A 14,061-nucleotide genomic window follows, 5' to 3' on the forward strand; every position below is an offset into this window, starting at 1 on the left:
AGTCCTTTTTGTATATCTGGCTTCTTTCACTAGTTATGATTTTAAGATTCATCCATGTTTTTGCAGTAATCAGTAACTTACCAAGTAACATTCCATTGTAGGTATACACCACAGTTTATCCAGTTCACCTACTGATGGACATTTGGCTTGCTTTCAGATTTTGGCAACTATGAATAAAACTGCCACAAACATTCATATATGTCTTGGTATGGACATATGTTTTCTTTCTACTGGCTAAATACCTAGGAATACAATGGCTGCATTACACTGCCAAATTATTTTCCAAAGTGGTCATATATTTTTATACTCTCTGCTTGATATGGTCAGTTATTTTCATTTTAGCCATTTTAATAGATGTATAGCAACTTCTCACTGTGGTTTTAATTTTCATTTCCCTAATAACTAATGATATTAAGCATCTTTTCATGTGCTTATTTGCCATCTATACATCTTCTTCAGTAAGGTGTCTGTTCACATATTCTGTCCATTTGTCAAAAACGTGTTTCTGGACTCTGTTCTGTTCCATTGATCCATTCAGATTCCTTCCTGTAGCTCTGTAATTGCAGGTCTTGATAAGTGGCAGCACTAGTTCTCCAACTCTGTTTTCTTTTTTTTAACTTACTTTGCCTATTCTAGGTCATTTTCATACAAATGTTAAACTCTTTTTATCACTATAAGAAAGCAGGCTGATATTTTTATTGGGGTTATATTGAATCTGTGGACCAATTTGTTTTTATTTTTAAGATTTTATTTATTCATGAGAGACACAGAGAGAGAGAGAGAGGCAGAGACATAGGCAGAGAGAGAAGCAGGCTCCTTATAGGGATCCCAATGCAGGATTTGATCCCAGGACCGGGATCACACACTGAGCTGAAGGCAGATGCTCAACCACTGAGCCACCCAGGCATCCCTTTATGGACCAATTTGGAAAGAACATGTTAACAATATTGAGTCTTCTAACCCATGAACAAGATAACTTTCTTTGTTTATTTAGGTCTTTTTTATTTCCCCTCAGTAATATTTTGTAGTTTTCAGTGTACAGATACTGCATCTTTTCATATTTATCCCTAAATGTATCAATTATAAATTGTGTCCATTATAAATATTTTTTAACATCAGTGAGTTAAATTATTGTTACTACTTTAGAATTCTGAATCTTTATTGTTACTATATAAAAATATAACTGATTTTTATATATTGATCTCATATCTTGCAGTATTACTAAATTCAATTATGGGTTCTAACAGCTTTTTTATAGATTCTGTTAGATTTTTTTTCTTAAACAATTACAAGTTTTGTAAATGAGGATAATTTTATTTCTTCTTTTTTCCATTGGTGCGCCTTTTGTTTCTTTTTCTTAATTGATTGCACTGACTAAAACCGTCGTTACAGCATTGAATACAAGTGGCAAATGAAACATCCCAGTCTTATTCTTGGCCCTAAGGGGAGATGATTAAGTCTACCAATAAATATGCTAGCTGTCGTTTTTTTGCCTTTTATCAGATTAAGGAAATTTCTTTCGCTTCCTAGATTGCTTAGTTTTATGGGACATGAATGCTGGATATGGTCAAATGATTTTTTTATATCTATTAAGATGATCATTGGAGTTCTTTTTAAGTTTCTTAATGGTGATTGGTTTTCTGATGTTAAACCAACCCTGCATTCCTGGGGTAAACCCAAATGATCATGGTATATTATCCTTTTATATGTTATTGAATTGATTTGCTAACATTTTGTTCAGAATTTTTGCATCTATGTTTATGAAGGATAATGGTGTCATGTGGTTTTCATTTCATATACAGAATTGGTATTATTTCTTTTTTAGATATTTTTAAATGGCTTCATTTACATATAATTCACATATACAAGTCACTCATTTGAAGTGAGAATATTTTGCCATTGGATTCCATATTGTATCCCCTAGCCAGATTTTTTTTTAATATTTTATTTTGAGAAGGCATGCAAGAGAGAGTGTGTGAGTGGAGGGAGGAGCAGAGGGAGAGGGACAAGCAGACTCTGTGCTGAGTCAGGAACCCCACATGGGGCTCAGTTTTATGACTCTGAGATCACAACCTGAGCCAAAATCAAGAGTTAGGCACTTAACTGAGTCAACCTGGTAACATTTCTTAGTGGGTCTGCTGGTGATGAACTATTTCAGTTTTTGTATCTGAAAGTTCTTTACTTCACTTTCATTTTTTAAAGATTTTTCACTGGGTTTAGTTTTAGCTGACTGTTTTGGGTTGGTTTTTTTTTTTTTTTCAGAACTTTAAAGATGTTGCACTGATGTCTTCATGTTTGCATTGCTTCTGACAAAAAATCTCCTGTAAGTTTTATATTTGTTCCTCCATCCATAAAGTGTCTTTTTCTCTGGTTGCTTTTAAGATTTTCTTTTTATCATTAATTTTGAGCAACTTTATTGTGGTGTGCTTTGGTGTCATTTTCTTTATATTTCTTGTTCATTGAGCTTCCTAGGTATGTGAGTCTTTTTCATCAAATTTGGAAATTATTCAGCCATTTTTTTATTCAGATATTTTTCTTTTTATTTCCTCCTTTCTTCTTTCTGTTGGGTATTCCACTATTATATTTATTATGCTGCTGAAAGTAGTCCCACAGCTCACTGATGCTCTTTTAATCTTTCTGGATCCTCTTTGCTCTGCACGATTCATTTGGGATAGTTTTTGTAGCTATGCCTTCAAGTTCACTCATCTTTCCTTCAGCAATTTATAATCTGCCGTTAATTGCGTCCAACATACTTCCATTTCAGACATTGTAGTTTTCATCTCTAGAAGTTCAATTTGCATCTTTTTTGTATCTATCCTGTCTCTACTTACTTTTTGAAAGTGTGAAATACAGTTATGACTGTTTTAATGTTTTCTTATGCTAATTCTAACATGTAGGTCAATTCTGGGTCAGTTTCAATGGGTTGATAATTCTATTTATGTCATTCTGCTCCCTTACATTCCTGGTAATCATTGATCAAACATTATACATTGGATTGAGTTTTCTACATGAAATCTCTAGTCCATGCTCTTATGTGCTCAAGGAACAGATGTCTAGTGGGGAAGGCCCATGAGTAAAGTGGGCCAGGATGAAGTGATCTTGTGCATAGGTGGTGCTTCAGGGGCAGCTTGGGTTCACATCGGCATTGGGGGACAATAGAGCATAGTGGCAACTGTGGCAAACTGTAGAAATACCCTTTGTGGCTCCAAACAACTCACTTTCACCTAAACACTTGATATGAATTGGTAAACTAGTAGTGTCCAGAGCTGGATGCATACTGTGGCAGACTTAAGCATAGGGAGCTATAGTAGGTCTTAAGGGGGCACCTAAATAAGATACTACTTGTGATGCCCTGAAAAAGATGAGCCCTGAGAGCCTACTAGCATGTTCATTTCCTGTCGGTCATCATTCCCTACTCCACCAGTTTGGGAGGGGAGGTGGTTTGTTTGTTTGTTTGGTTGGTTTCTTGTAGCTGGGACCCAAAGTGAACTATAGTGGCAGAGACTAAGCTCACACATCTCAGGACTCTCTAAACATGTCCTTTATGTTCAGCTATCATAGTGGACATGACACAGATTATTCACAGATTACAGGCTCCAGAGCAAACAAGCCTCTCAGAATAGGGTAGGAACAGAGCTGGGCCTGGGCTGGCTGGCTTCAGTAGCCTGGGAAGTGCAAGTATGAGGCCATCTGGTGAGCTCCACTAGGTGGAGCAGAAAGTGGAATGATAAGCCACCCATGTCCTTTTAAAGGGATGAACTTGGGTTTAACCCTCCAATATTGGCTTTATTTTGATATTCATGTGTCCTTGGGAACCTCAGAACAAAGCTATAGTTATTTGTAGATCAGTTCCACATTCTCACTTCACCTTTTTTTGATGCCAGCAGCAATTTTTAAAACTAAAACAACTCCATCTAGGAAAGGAATTGGGGTCATGCAGACCATGCCACTTCTGAAAGCCAAGGATGCAACAGCTCTGAAGAGCACCTCTCTCCACTAACCTCTGAGGATGGCATCCCAAGAGCAGGGGTACAAGATACAAGATAGCCTTTCAGCCTTCCTAAATCCATAGCAAAGAGGTTATCCCAAGAGCTTTTTGGGGGGAAGCCCATGAGTAGCCTCCAAAAGGACATCAAATCGAAAGTACCCGACTCAAAATTTCCCCATATTTATAAAACCATAGTGGGTTCTGCCGAATTATTCATTTTGTGCAATATTAGCTACAAATCATAGATGCTGGTATTACATTGTTTTAGTGAACACCGAGGACACTCGAGGGGTCCCTGGGAGTCAGGGGCAATAGTTGAGGCTAATTGAACTAGGAAGACAAACCATTTGGAAGGAAGGGGGAGTCACTAGGAGTAGATAGTAGAAGCCCCAAATGGGTAAAACGGAGATGAGTTAGTAGAGTGGTTAAAAAGAGAGACAGCAAAAAAGGAAAACCTGAATTCTTATCCCAGATTTCTCATCTTAGGTCAATTGTTTAACTACTCTAATCCTCAGTGCCATCTGACTAATGGTATGATATTAGCCCTTCCCCACTAAATTCCCGAGGAGACTCAATGAGATAACACAGTGCTTTGCACTGTGTCTTGTTTGGAGTAAGTACTCCCTGGAGACCATCCAGAAGCCCAACAGATGATGAAGACAGCCACATGTGCTGAAAGAGCATAAAGGGGGCAGTGGGTGGTCATCAGGTGAGAAGTGAGCCAGAGGGCAGCAGGCAGCCAGGCACAGATTGTAGGTTGGGGAATTTCCTGTCTCTCAATGCTGACTGTACATTATAATCAGGTTTAAGAAGCTTTCATTTGTTTGTTTTGTTTCTTAGTACCCATGCTTGGACCTCGCTCCCTGCCCCATATTTAAATAGTCTGGTGTGGGGACAGAGCATCAGTATTTTTTTCAAATGTTTTTAATTTCTCAAGTATTTCTAATGTATAGGTAGCATTGAGAACCACTGGTTTAGATGATGCAGGTCTAGATCTTGAACCCTATGCCAGAGCACAAAAGAGCCCCTGGGGGAAAGGAGAGAATTTAGAATGATTCCAGGCGTCAACCATTTCCTGAAACTCAGCAGTCCTCCCCCGGGCATAATGAGTTGTACATGAAGCCACCCCTGTCTTTCTGGAAGTTACCTGGGGGTGGGGACCACAGATGTGTCCACAGATCATGGCAGTAGAGTGATAAATGCTCTGAGAACCCGGGATGCACAGAGATACAGGAGACTAACTCCACTTGGGCAGATTTTGCAGGAAGATCATGTGCTTAGCAGTGTGTGGGGTAAACCGAGAAGACAGAAAATTGGACGTAGAGGAGAGAATGGGCTGGAGGCCACTGGCTGGCAAGCAGGCATGGAGAAGAAGAATCTGGGAAGGCAGGGTGGGGCCGCCTGAACCAAACCCGATGGGTGCAGTGGGCTAGCCCTGCTTGTTACCCAGCTGTTCAGTGAGGCTTTCCCTTCTTCCACACTCTCCCTACAAGCACCATTGCTTTGCCCAGGCCCCAGCTATCTGCAGCCACTCTGCCTCTCCCAGAAGCAGGGGTCCTCCTGTCCTACCCGGGTGGCCTTTGGAATCCCTGCCGCTGACAGGCAGAATGGCTTCATGGAATTAGATGGACCTTTCTCACCTTTCTGTCGGCTGCAGTCTCCTCCAACTGCTCAGCCTCTCGGCAAGCAGTGTCTGCCATGTAGCTTTCCAAACCCTGTCAGCCCGGACACGGATTCACCAGGCCTTTTATTTCTTTCTTCCTTGACGGTCCTCCCTGAAAGACTGGTTTTCCAACAGATCTGGAAGTTATATAGTGTCAGGAAATTGGAATTTGCATAATCTTTGGGGAAAAATCCTTACATCGTGCCAAGATATTAGGACAGTAATGCATCTTTATTATGCTGCTTAAACCCTGTTGCAGGGCATCAGCCCAGCTAAGTAATTTATTTTTGTTTAGTTTAGTATTTTTGTTTTTCAGTTTCCCTGAGACTTTCTGTGAGGTCAGCAAGTGAGGCTGTGAGGCTTTGAGTTCCAGCTCCAGAGTTCTCCCAAGAGCCCAGCAATAGCTATCACATTATGGGTGGACAGGAAAGGGCTTACCAATACCCCAAAAATCAATCCAAAGTTGATCTTGTTATGCTGGCTTCTCAATGTGTACACACACACAAACACACACACACACACACTTCACAATCCTCATATGTACCCGACATATATACATACATAAATATACATGTATGTATACTTAAATGTGTGTATGTATGTATATATAATTTATGACTATGAGAAAGTATTAGCTGTGCTTCCAAGCCTTAACCCAATCTACAGCCTTAAATTATTCTCTCTGGCAAGCTTTGAACCCTCTCCATGGAGTAAATTTCCATGTGAAAGCATTTAGCTCAGTTTAAATCAAGTCCAAAGATTTAACTATCCAGTATTGCCTTTTCATAATCTGCTTTAATTATTATTGATTTGTATGTTTGGAAAGTGCCCGGAGATGATAAAGGCCTCCCATCTGTTTTGCCGCTGACCATTTGCCGGTTGATCTCTAGCTCATCCTTGGCTCTTCAATTGGTCTCTCTTTAGCACTTTTGCAGATGGTTACACCTCCTGCCCCGCAGAGGTCCCTACTCCTGTAGCAAATCAAATTATCAATAAAAAACAAACTGGTAAATAATAGGCAATTAAATAAAATCAATTATTCAAAAGCAGATTTAATTTGGGAGGGCAATTGGAGCTTTATTCAGTAGTGAAGAGAAATAAAAAATATATGTATATTTAAGGTATTAAATATTAAAATATACATTGATATATTCTAATACAGATAACATTAATATACTAATATATGATACTTATGTATAATGCATAATAATATATTAATATATATTAATATAAATTCTAATACACACATATACACTAGAATCAAAATAGGACAATCAAGGAGAAATTTCTGCCCAGTACTTGACTAGGACAGGGTGCTGTATAATACCTCTTTTATGCTGATCTGTGACAAGTCCTGTCCCCTCCATGGTGTCTAGGAATAGGATCTCAAGTTTTTAGTAGGGGTCTGAGAATTTTTAGTTATCTTTTGGTCTTTGAGTGACTGACAGTGGCATAAAAGTAGATGTAGTCGTGCTATGGGGAAAAGGCTGGTATTGTGATGGTGGAGGAAGTTAAAATTTTATAAAACATTTTAAATCTACCAACTAGTTTATAATTATCATCAATAACTTTTCTCATAGCTTCATCATTTGTATTTATCCATGTGGAGAAGGTTAAGTTTAAAACTCATTTACACCACTTCTTAGGGTTGAATAAAAGAGATCTAGTACAACTCTTTCCCTCCACAACAGGAAAAGAGAACTCAGTTGCTGCATGACAAAGAAAAATCAGAACTTGATTTTTGTAGATCACTATGAAGTTGTAAAAATAAAGAATAGCAGGACTTAAGAGTATGTGACAATAAAATCTCTCCTTTTCAGTAAATTGTGTAGAAACCATTCCATATCTATGTCCTAAATCCATTCTAGCTCATTTAAACGTACTTTAAAATGTAGGTTCAAGTGGGAGGGAAGGGGGAGTAATTTCTCCTTTCAGAAATAAGCAGCTGGGGCTATGTTTACATGGTACAATGAAAATATTAAGCAAATTAATGAAAATTAACTTTCTACAGCTTAAGCTTTAAGGTCAGCAGGAGATCGGTATTAGAGCAAGTAGGCAGGGCTGTGTGCCAGGGAAACCTTCTGTTTTGGAAAGGGAAATCATATAGCCCGTGGATGTGCAGACATATTAGGAACATGAGATCGTCCAGATAAATGCAATTTGTCAAACTGCATGTAGCAAAGACCTAACATCAAGGCAAGGATGATTCATTGGCGGAAAGAAGTGGGAGGTTAGAGATGTAAGAAGTGAGTCATTTAGGATTAAATTCAAGTTGCCCCCAAACAAACAATAAGAAACAAACAAGTAAACAAATGCGTGCCTTCTTTCTTCTAAGTGATAAGGAGGGGTGGTCTGCTCTGAATCTCTGAAGCACTTAAATTACGTCTGACTCAGCCCGAGAATTGCTTTGACTCTAAAGGAAGTGCCATTATGAATCTCCATGTAAGTAGGAGAGAAAACTTGCAGTTGTTAACGTTGTCTCGAAGTCATAAGTTTATTTTAGGTTTTTATATGCAAATTCCTTTTTGTTTCTCAATCTTGAGAAGGGGGTATACCTTAATTTTTTTCCCTTGATATTAGTCATCCCCCCCCCGAGGGTTTTGTGTGTATGTGTTTATTTATATAACCCAGAGATTTAAGATATGCAACTGAAAGTGATTAAAAATTGCTACATTATGGTGACTCAGCTACATTTCTGATGGCCTGAGGAAACAAAACTAATAGACAAAAACCAAACAAACCAAAAAATGCAGCTTACGGAACTTTATGCACTACTTGTTGCTTTTGGGTCTGGGATTTGTCCCGCCTTACCCTGTTGGCTCCTAAAATTGAAAGGATATACTTTAGATACAATATAAGGACCCAAATTGACCTTTCTTAAATTCTTTTTCTTTTGTCTCTGGTCTATTTAATTAATATGTAACCATCCTTGGAAACATTTGACAAGAGTATCATTGCTCCCTATTGCTAGGCCTGAGCAGACATCACTAATTGATCATGGCACTCTCCCTAGTGCATTTGGATGGAGTCACACAATTTTATGCAATGTTCCAAGTAGCCACTACAACTGGTTGGAATCAACATGTGAAACCAATCCTATTGGATGTCCTAGAGCCAATATCTCAGATTTTGACATTTTAAATGCATAAAGCAGGGTAAGAATCATGCCAAAGTGGCACTTTTTTCACAACTTATATATATATACCAGAAACCAGACAGAAACAATAAAGGAAGTAGCAACATTCATAATCTAGTATCTATTTTGTTGCTGTTCACTAAATGGATTTGTTCTATGTTGGTTGCTATTTAAATGCAACATAATTACATATTATGGAGTGTGTGTATATACTACTTTATAGAGGTTATTATTTAGGCTTTGCCATAACTATTTTTGTTTCATTAGAATACATAAATACTTTAGGGAGGGAAGATTTTTTAAGATGAAAAGATGGTTTTTAATTATTGCGGCTTTCTTTGCTTGGAGCTGATTTTCATAATTAACACATATTAGAGTCAAATGCAACCATGTATTTTATGCTCACTGGAGTATACAAAATTTAAGTTCTCTCAGTGGGCTGTTTGTGCAGTAGAATCTTCACAATATCCTCTGTATACTCTGGTAATGGTAATATGTTAATGGTGCCAATCTTTACCATCTATACCATTACTAGTATTAGATCAAATTTTTGCAGAGTTTACACAAGTCACATTTGCCTGATGAAAATATCCATAATAAAATTTAATTTTAGCAATTTGAACTCGGATCCGGTGGACTGATCAGCAGATATAACCAGAAGGACTAGGATCAGAACAAAAGTGGTACAGGACTGTACTAATGACTTTGTTAAAACCACACAAAGTGTAGGCCTGAAGCTCTGTTCTAAACTTCTTGATTTTGCTACCAATGTTTATTGGATAGACTAGGTCTTCACCAGACTCATTTTCTCTTCTTCCTGGCCACACAGCTGGACTACATTTTCCAATCTTACTTGTACTTTAGTACAGCCATGTGGCTCAGATCCGGCCCATGGAATGTGAGCAGAAGTGGTGCAAGCCAATTCCAAGCCTGGATCATTAAAACTTCTCAGATGCCTTCTCCATGCTCTTTCCCCTCCTACCAGTTTGATGCACATAAGCACAGTGACCTGGGAAGTCAAGACTGAGATTTTAAACCACAGATTGGAAGGATCCCAGGTCTCTGAATAACCACCAATTTGGAGTACCCATTTGGGCTTTAGAGGGATAAAAAGCAAACATGTATCATATTTGAGCCATCATATGTTATTGGATGTGTTGATTATAGCAGCCAAGTTACAATGAATATTCAGGTTTTCCAAGCAGTTCTTTGAATCAGTAGTTTTCTATCCAGGTGTAGGGTGGAGAGAAGAAAATAGATGAGGCGAAAGTGTTATAGAAGAATGTTATGTTAAAGAAACTGAGATAAGGAAATGTTAAGTAACTTGTTCAAAGTCACATGGCTGAGAACTGGCAAAGCCAGGATCCAGACATGAATGGTCTGACTCCAGAGCCGACATTTGTGACCACCATGTTGGCCTGTTTCTTGACTCCTACTTGTCATGGTCAGAGGACTTGGTCTTTGCTAGACTTCTGTAATGTTGTGACCTCTAAATTGTCTAGAAGTCCCTTTCTACTTGGTAGTTTTTCTGGAATAATATCCTACTACTAAATTGCTACGTCACAACCAGCCAACAACTTTACAATAATTTCCCCTCATTAAAAGTGAATGTTATTGTCAGAGACACATTTAAAAGGCAGCATCTACTGGGGAGAGTATCTCTGTACATTCCAAAGCAGTATCCATGATTTGCGAGCTATTTCGCTGTTGCTTTCTTAATTTACCTGGTTAGTTGAGCGTTAATTAGTACATGAAGGGGAAGTGGCTTGTTCCAGTACTGGAAGCATGTTGCTACAAGGAAGCCTAGAGATAGCCAATTGGCATGTTTTGCAGAACAATTGGATCACTGGGAATACTCCCATACCTTTAATGGGTTCTAATAGAGTACAGCAGTTAAAAAATATAGCCTTAGAGCCACACTACCCAGGTTCAAACCTGGGTTCCTCCTCTGTTCTATAACTTGTTTCTGTGAACAAGTTATTTAACTTGCTCTAAGCCTTGATTCCCTCAGTTATAAATGGGATGATGATGATGGTGATGATGATAGTCATTTCACAGAGTTGTTGGAGGTTTAATAAGATAACGTATAAACACATGGGAAATTTTCTAGAAATATTAGCTATTTAGCTATTGCTATTATTTCAAGGACTCTAGAGTTAAAGAGCTAAAAAATAATGCCCCCCCCCCCCCCCGCGAAAGAGCAATTCCAATCTGGAGGCTCTTGGGGATATGTCTTAAGAATCATAGTATTTAATTAAATGTCGAAGACAAATTGGGCAAAGCAGCATAATAAGGTAACTGAGAAATTAGCAAAACAAGGTGCTACTCCTCTTTCTGAGACTAGCTATCTGCTCTTGAGCAAATTATATAATCTCCATGAACCTCAGTTTCTTCACATCTAAAAATGAGTTAATAAATTCAAAGGTTTGCCTTACTGTCACCCCTTTTATGCAAATTTTCTTTTATATGTTGCTTATTTATATGGAACACATTTTTCTATGCCATCATGAAGCTAAGTTTAGCTTTTCGTAAGTTTAGCAACTCCACTAGCTAGGAAGGAAGAAAAGAGAGTTGATGTGGAAATTATTGAATTTTATGGCTGTTGCCATAATTCCCCATAATTCTTTCAACAAGTAAGCCACTTTTAAGTGAGAAAAAACACATGGTTATATTCTTCTTTATTTTTTATTTATTTTATTTGTTTAAAATATTATATATGCTCAGGTCTTGCTAAGTCGCAGTTTAAAAGATACTGGATCTCCTTTGGAAAATGAGGTAAAATACATAGGAGCCTAGAATAATTTGGGGGCGAGAAAGTAAGAAGTGATTGAAATATAATGCAGATATACATGTCACAAAGGATACAGAAGCCATCTTGAAGGGGTTCCAAATGGCCAAATCTAGGACAATTTGAGCATCAAAATAATAATAATAATAAATAATGGACTCTATGAGAGTCTAGAGTTCATATTGATTTGAACAAATGAATGAATAAAAAGTAAATGAGGCAGAAGGAAAAGCTCATCTTTACAGTAGAATGCAAACTTATAAATGTAGAAAAATTGCGTTAAAATCACCATTTGTAACCATCATAGTAATAATAGGTTTGAGCAAGAATTATCTATAAATGCTAAAAGTAATGAGTAAAATGATGATGAAGTGCAAGATATTTAGTCTCTAAGTGTCCCTCTACAAGCTGTGTATAAATTACAAAGGGAAAATTAGCAATTTTACGAGGGAAAATCTGGCAGGCACCACCTAAACAAAAGTATTAAAGTTTACTGATACTTGGAGAAATTGGCATCTTGTGATTCTTGGTGTGATTTGCTTAGAAGGGCACAACATGACTTGCATGGTATCCTTGCAAAAACACATAACTTGAATCTAATCATGGGGGCACATCAGGCAAATTCAAATTTAGGGACGTTCTGCAAAACTGCTGGCTGGTTCACTTCAAAACTTCAAGGCTGTGAAAGACAAATGAGGGTGAGGCACTGTTGCAGATGAAAAGAAACTAAATGCACTTGGTGATTCTGGAGTGGAACCCAGGGTAGGGCAAGAGGGAAATGGCAAAATTTTCATTGGACTGTAAATTAGATAAGAGTATTGTATTTAGCATTAAATTTGCTGCTATTGGTAATTGTATTCTGGTTATGTAAAGAACATCCTTGTTCTTAGGAAATACCTGCCACATCCTGGGGACAGCACCCTTCCATTTGCTCTCGTACTCCAAACCTCCACAAACCCCACCACTGAGCTCTCTCCCACACAAATAATCCCTAGAGTCTTCAGTTGGCCACCATCTGAGTCTCATTGAATACTGTTGATTTTTAGATGCAGGTAAGCAAGATTTCACCACTGTTCCCAAAAAATGCTGGGAAAGGATCTCGGCGGAGATGCCTCATGTTAACACCTCTGTGTTAGGGTGATCCTTCAAAACTATTAGCTTAGCTGTGGCCAGTGGCCACCATATGGATTAATAGTTGTTAGTAGGAAGGGGAAGTGTGATCCTACAAAGCAGACTCAGATTCCCCTGTCCAATGAGAGTATATGCCACTGCTCTCTGTAACTCTGGGGGCTCCTGCAAAGTGGAGTTCTGCCAAGAGAACGCAATTCCTTTGAGTGAGCACACAAATGGCATCATGGCTTCTTGGTGCCCTGGTGATAGGGGGCGATGCTTCCAATCTTGAAATAGCACCTGCATTAGTAGGTGAATTGATGTGTGCCCTGTGGTTTCTGGAGTCTCACACGTTTGTAAGACTGCTCTGAGGGGAATAACCCCTTCCTCTGATTTGCTGGCAGGCAAATGTTGGTCACCCCTTGCCCCCCCACCCCCCCCAACTAAACTCTCTCAGCTTTCCCCAGGAAACCTAGCTTTGCTAACAATTCCCATCACTGGTTTGGCACGGAGTCGAATATGAAAGCACTTTCATGAAGAAAGAAATGGCAAGAACACCAAGGGACCAGCTATATAGGCTGAAACTCAAACAAATCCAGGTTGCTGGGTCCCTTGCAGTGTTTCCTTATGGCTGACCATGTTCCCACTCCTGTCAGAGGGGGAGTGTGTATCACAAATGCACCCAAAGCTGATTTGTATCTGTATGACAGTACTCCTTTTTGACACCGTGTCAGGAACTTGCCTCAAGGTTGGATAGATCCCAGAAACATCTTCCAGAAAAGAACACAAGTACTCCTCATTTTAAATTTTCTTTTAATAAATGGGAACTCTAAAGGCATTAAAGGGAGGCATAGCAACTTTAACTTGTAATGCCTTTTGCTTCTGTCAGTTTAAATTAAGCTTGTGATATCTGAGCACAATTTCCTATATTTAATAATACATAAAGCAAGATAATTAAAAGGTAAGTACACATGCTGGGAGAGAAACACTGTTGAGTAAAACACGGACTCTAATCTCTGCCTCGGTTGATGAAATGTAGTGAAACCAAGCAACTAAAAGCAAATAAACACAAAGGACACCGTCAAGGACTAGGCTTCACACTGGTTCTTTTTCCTGAGCCCCAGACTTCCATATCCAACCATTTACTAGACATTTCTACTTGGAAGTCCTTCAAGTGGACCACACAATCAACATTCAAAGCCAACTCATCACCAGTCTTCCCTCACCCCCTCCTACTGAGTTCCTTATTTTAGGAATGAGAACACCATCACCCAGTAGAGTTATCCTGCACTTTTTTCACTTCTTCAACACAACCAATCACACGCACACATGCACTCATGCACGCACATGTACTATCCAATCATGCTCCACCTCCA

This window comes from Nyctereutes procyonoides, unplaced genomic scaffold (assembly GCF_905146905.1).
Source record: "Nyctereutes procyonoides isolate TBG_1078 unplaced genomic scaffold, NYPRO_anot_genome, whole genome shotgun sequence".
Classification (NCBI taxonomy): domain Eukaryota; kingdom Metazoa; phylum Chordata; class Mammalia; order Carnivora; family Canidae; genus Nyctereutes; species Nyctereutes procyonoides.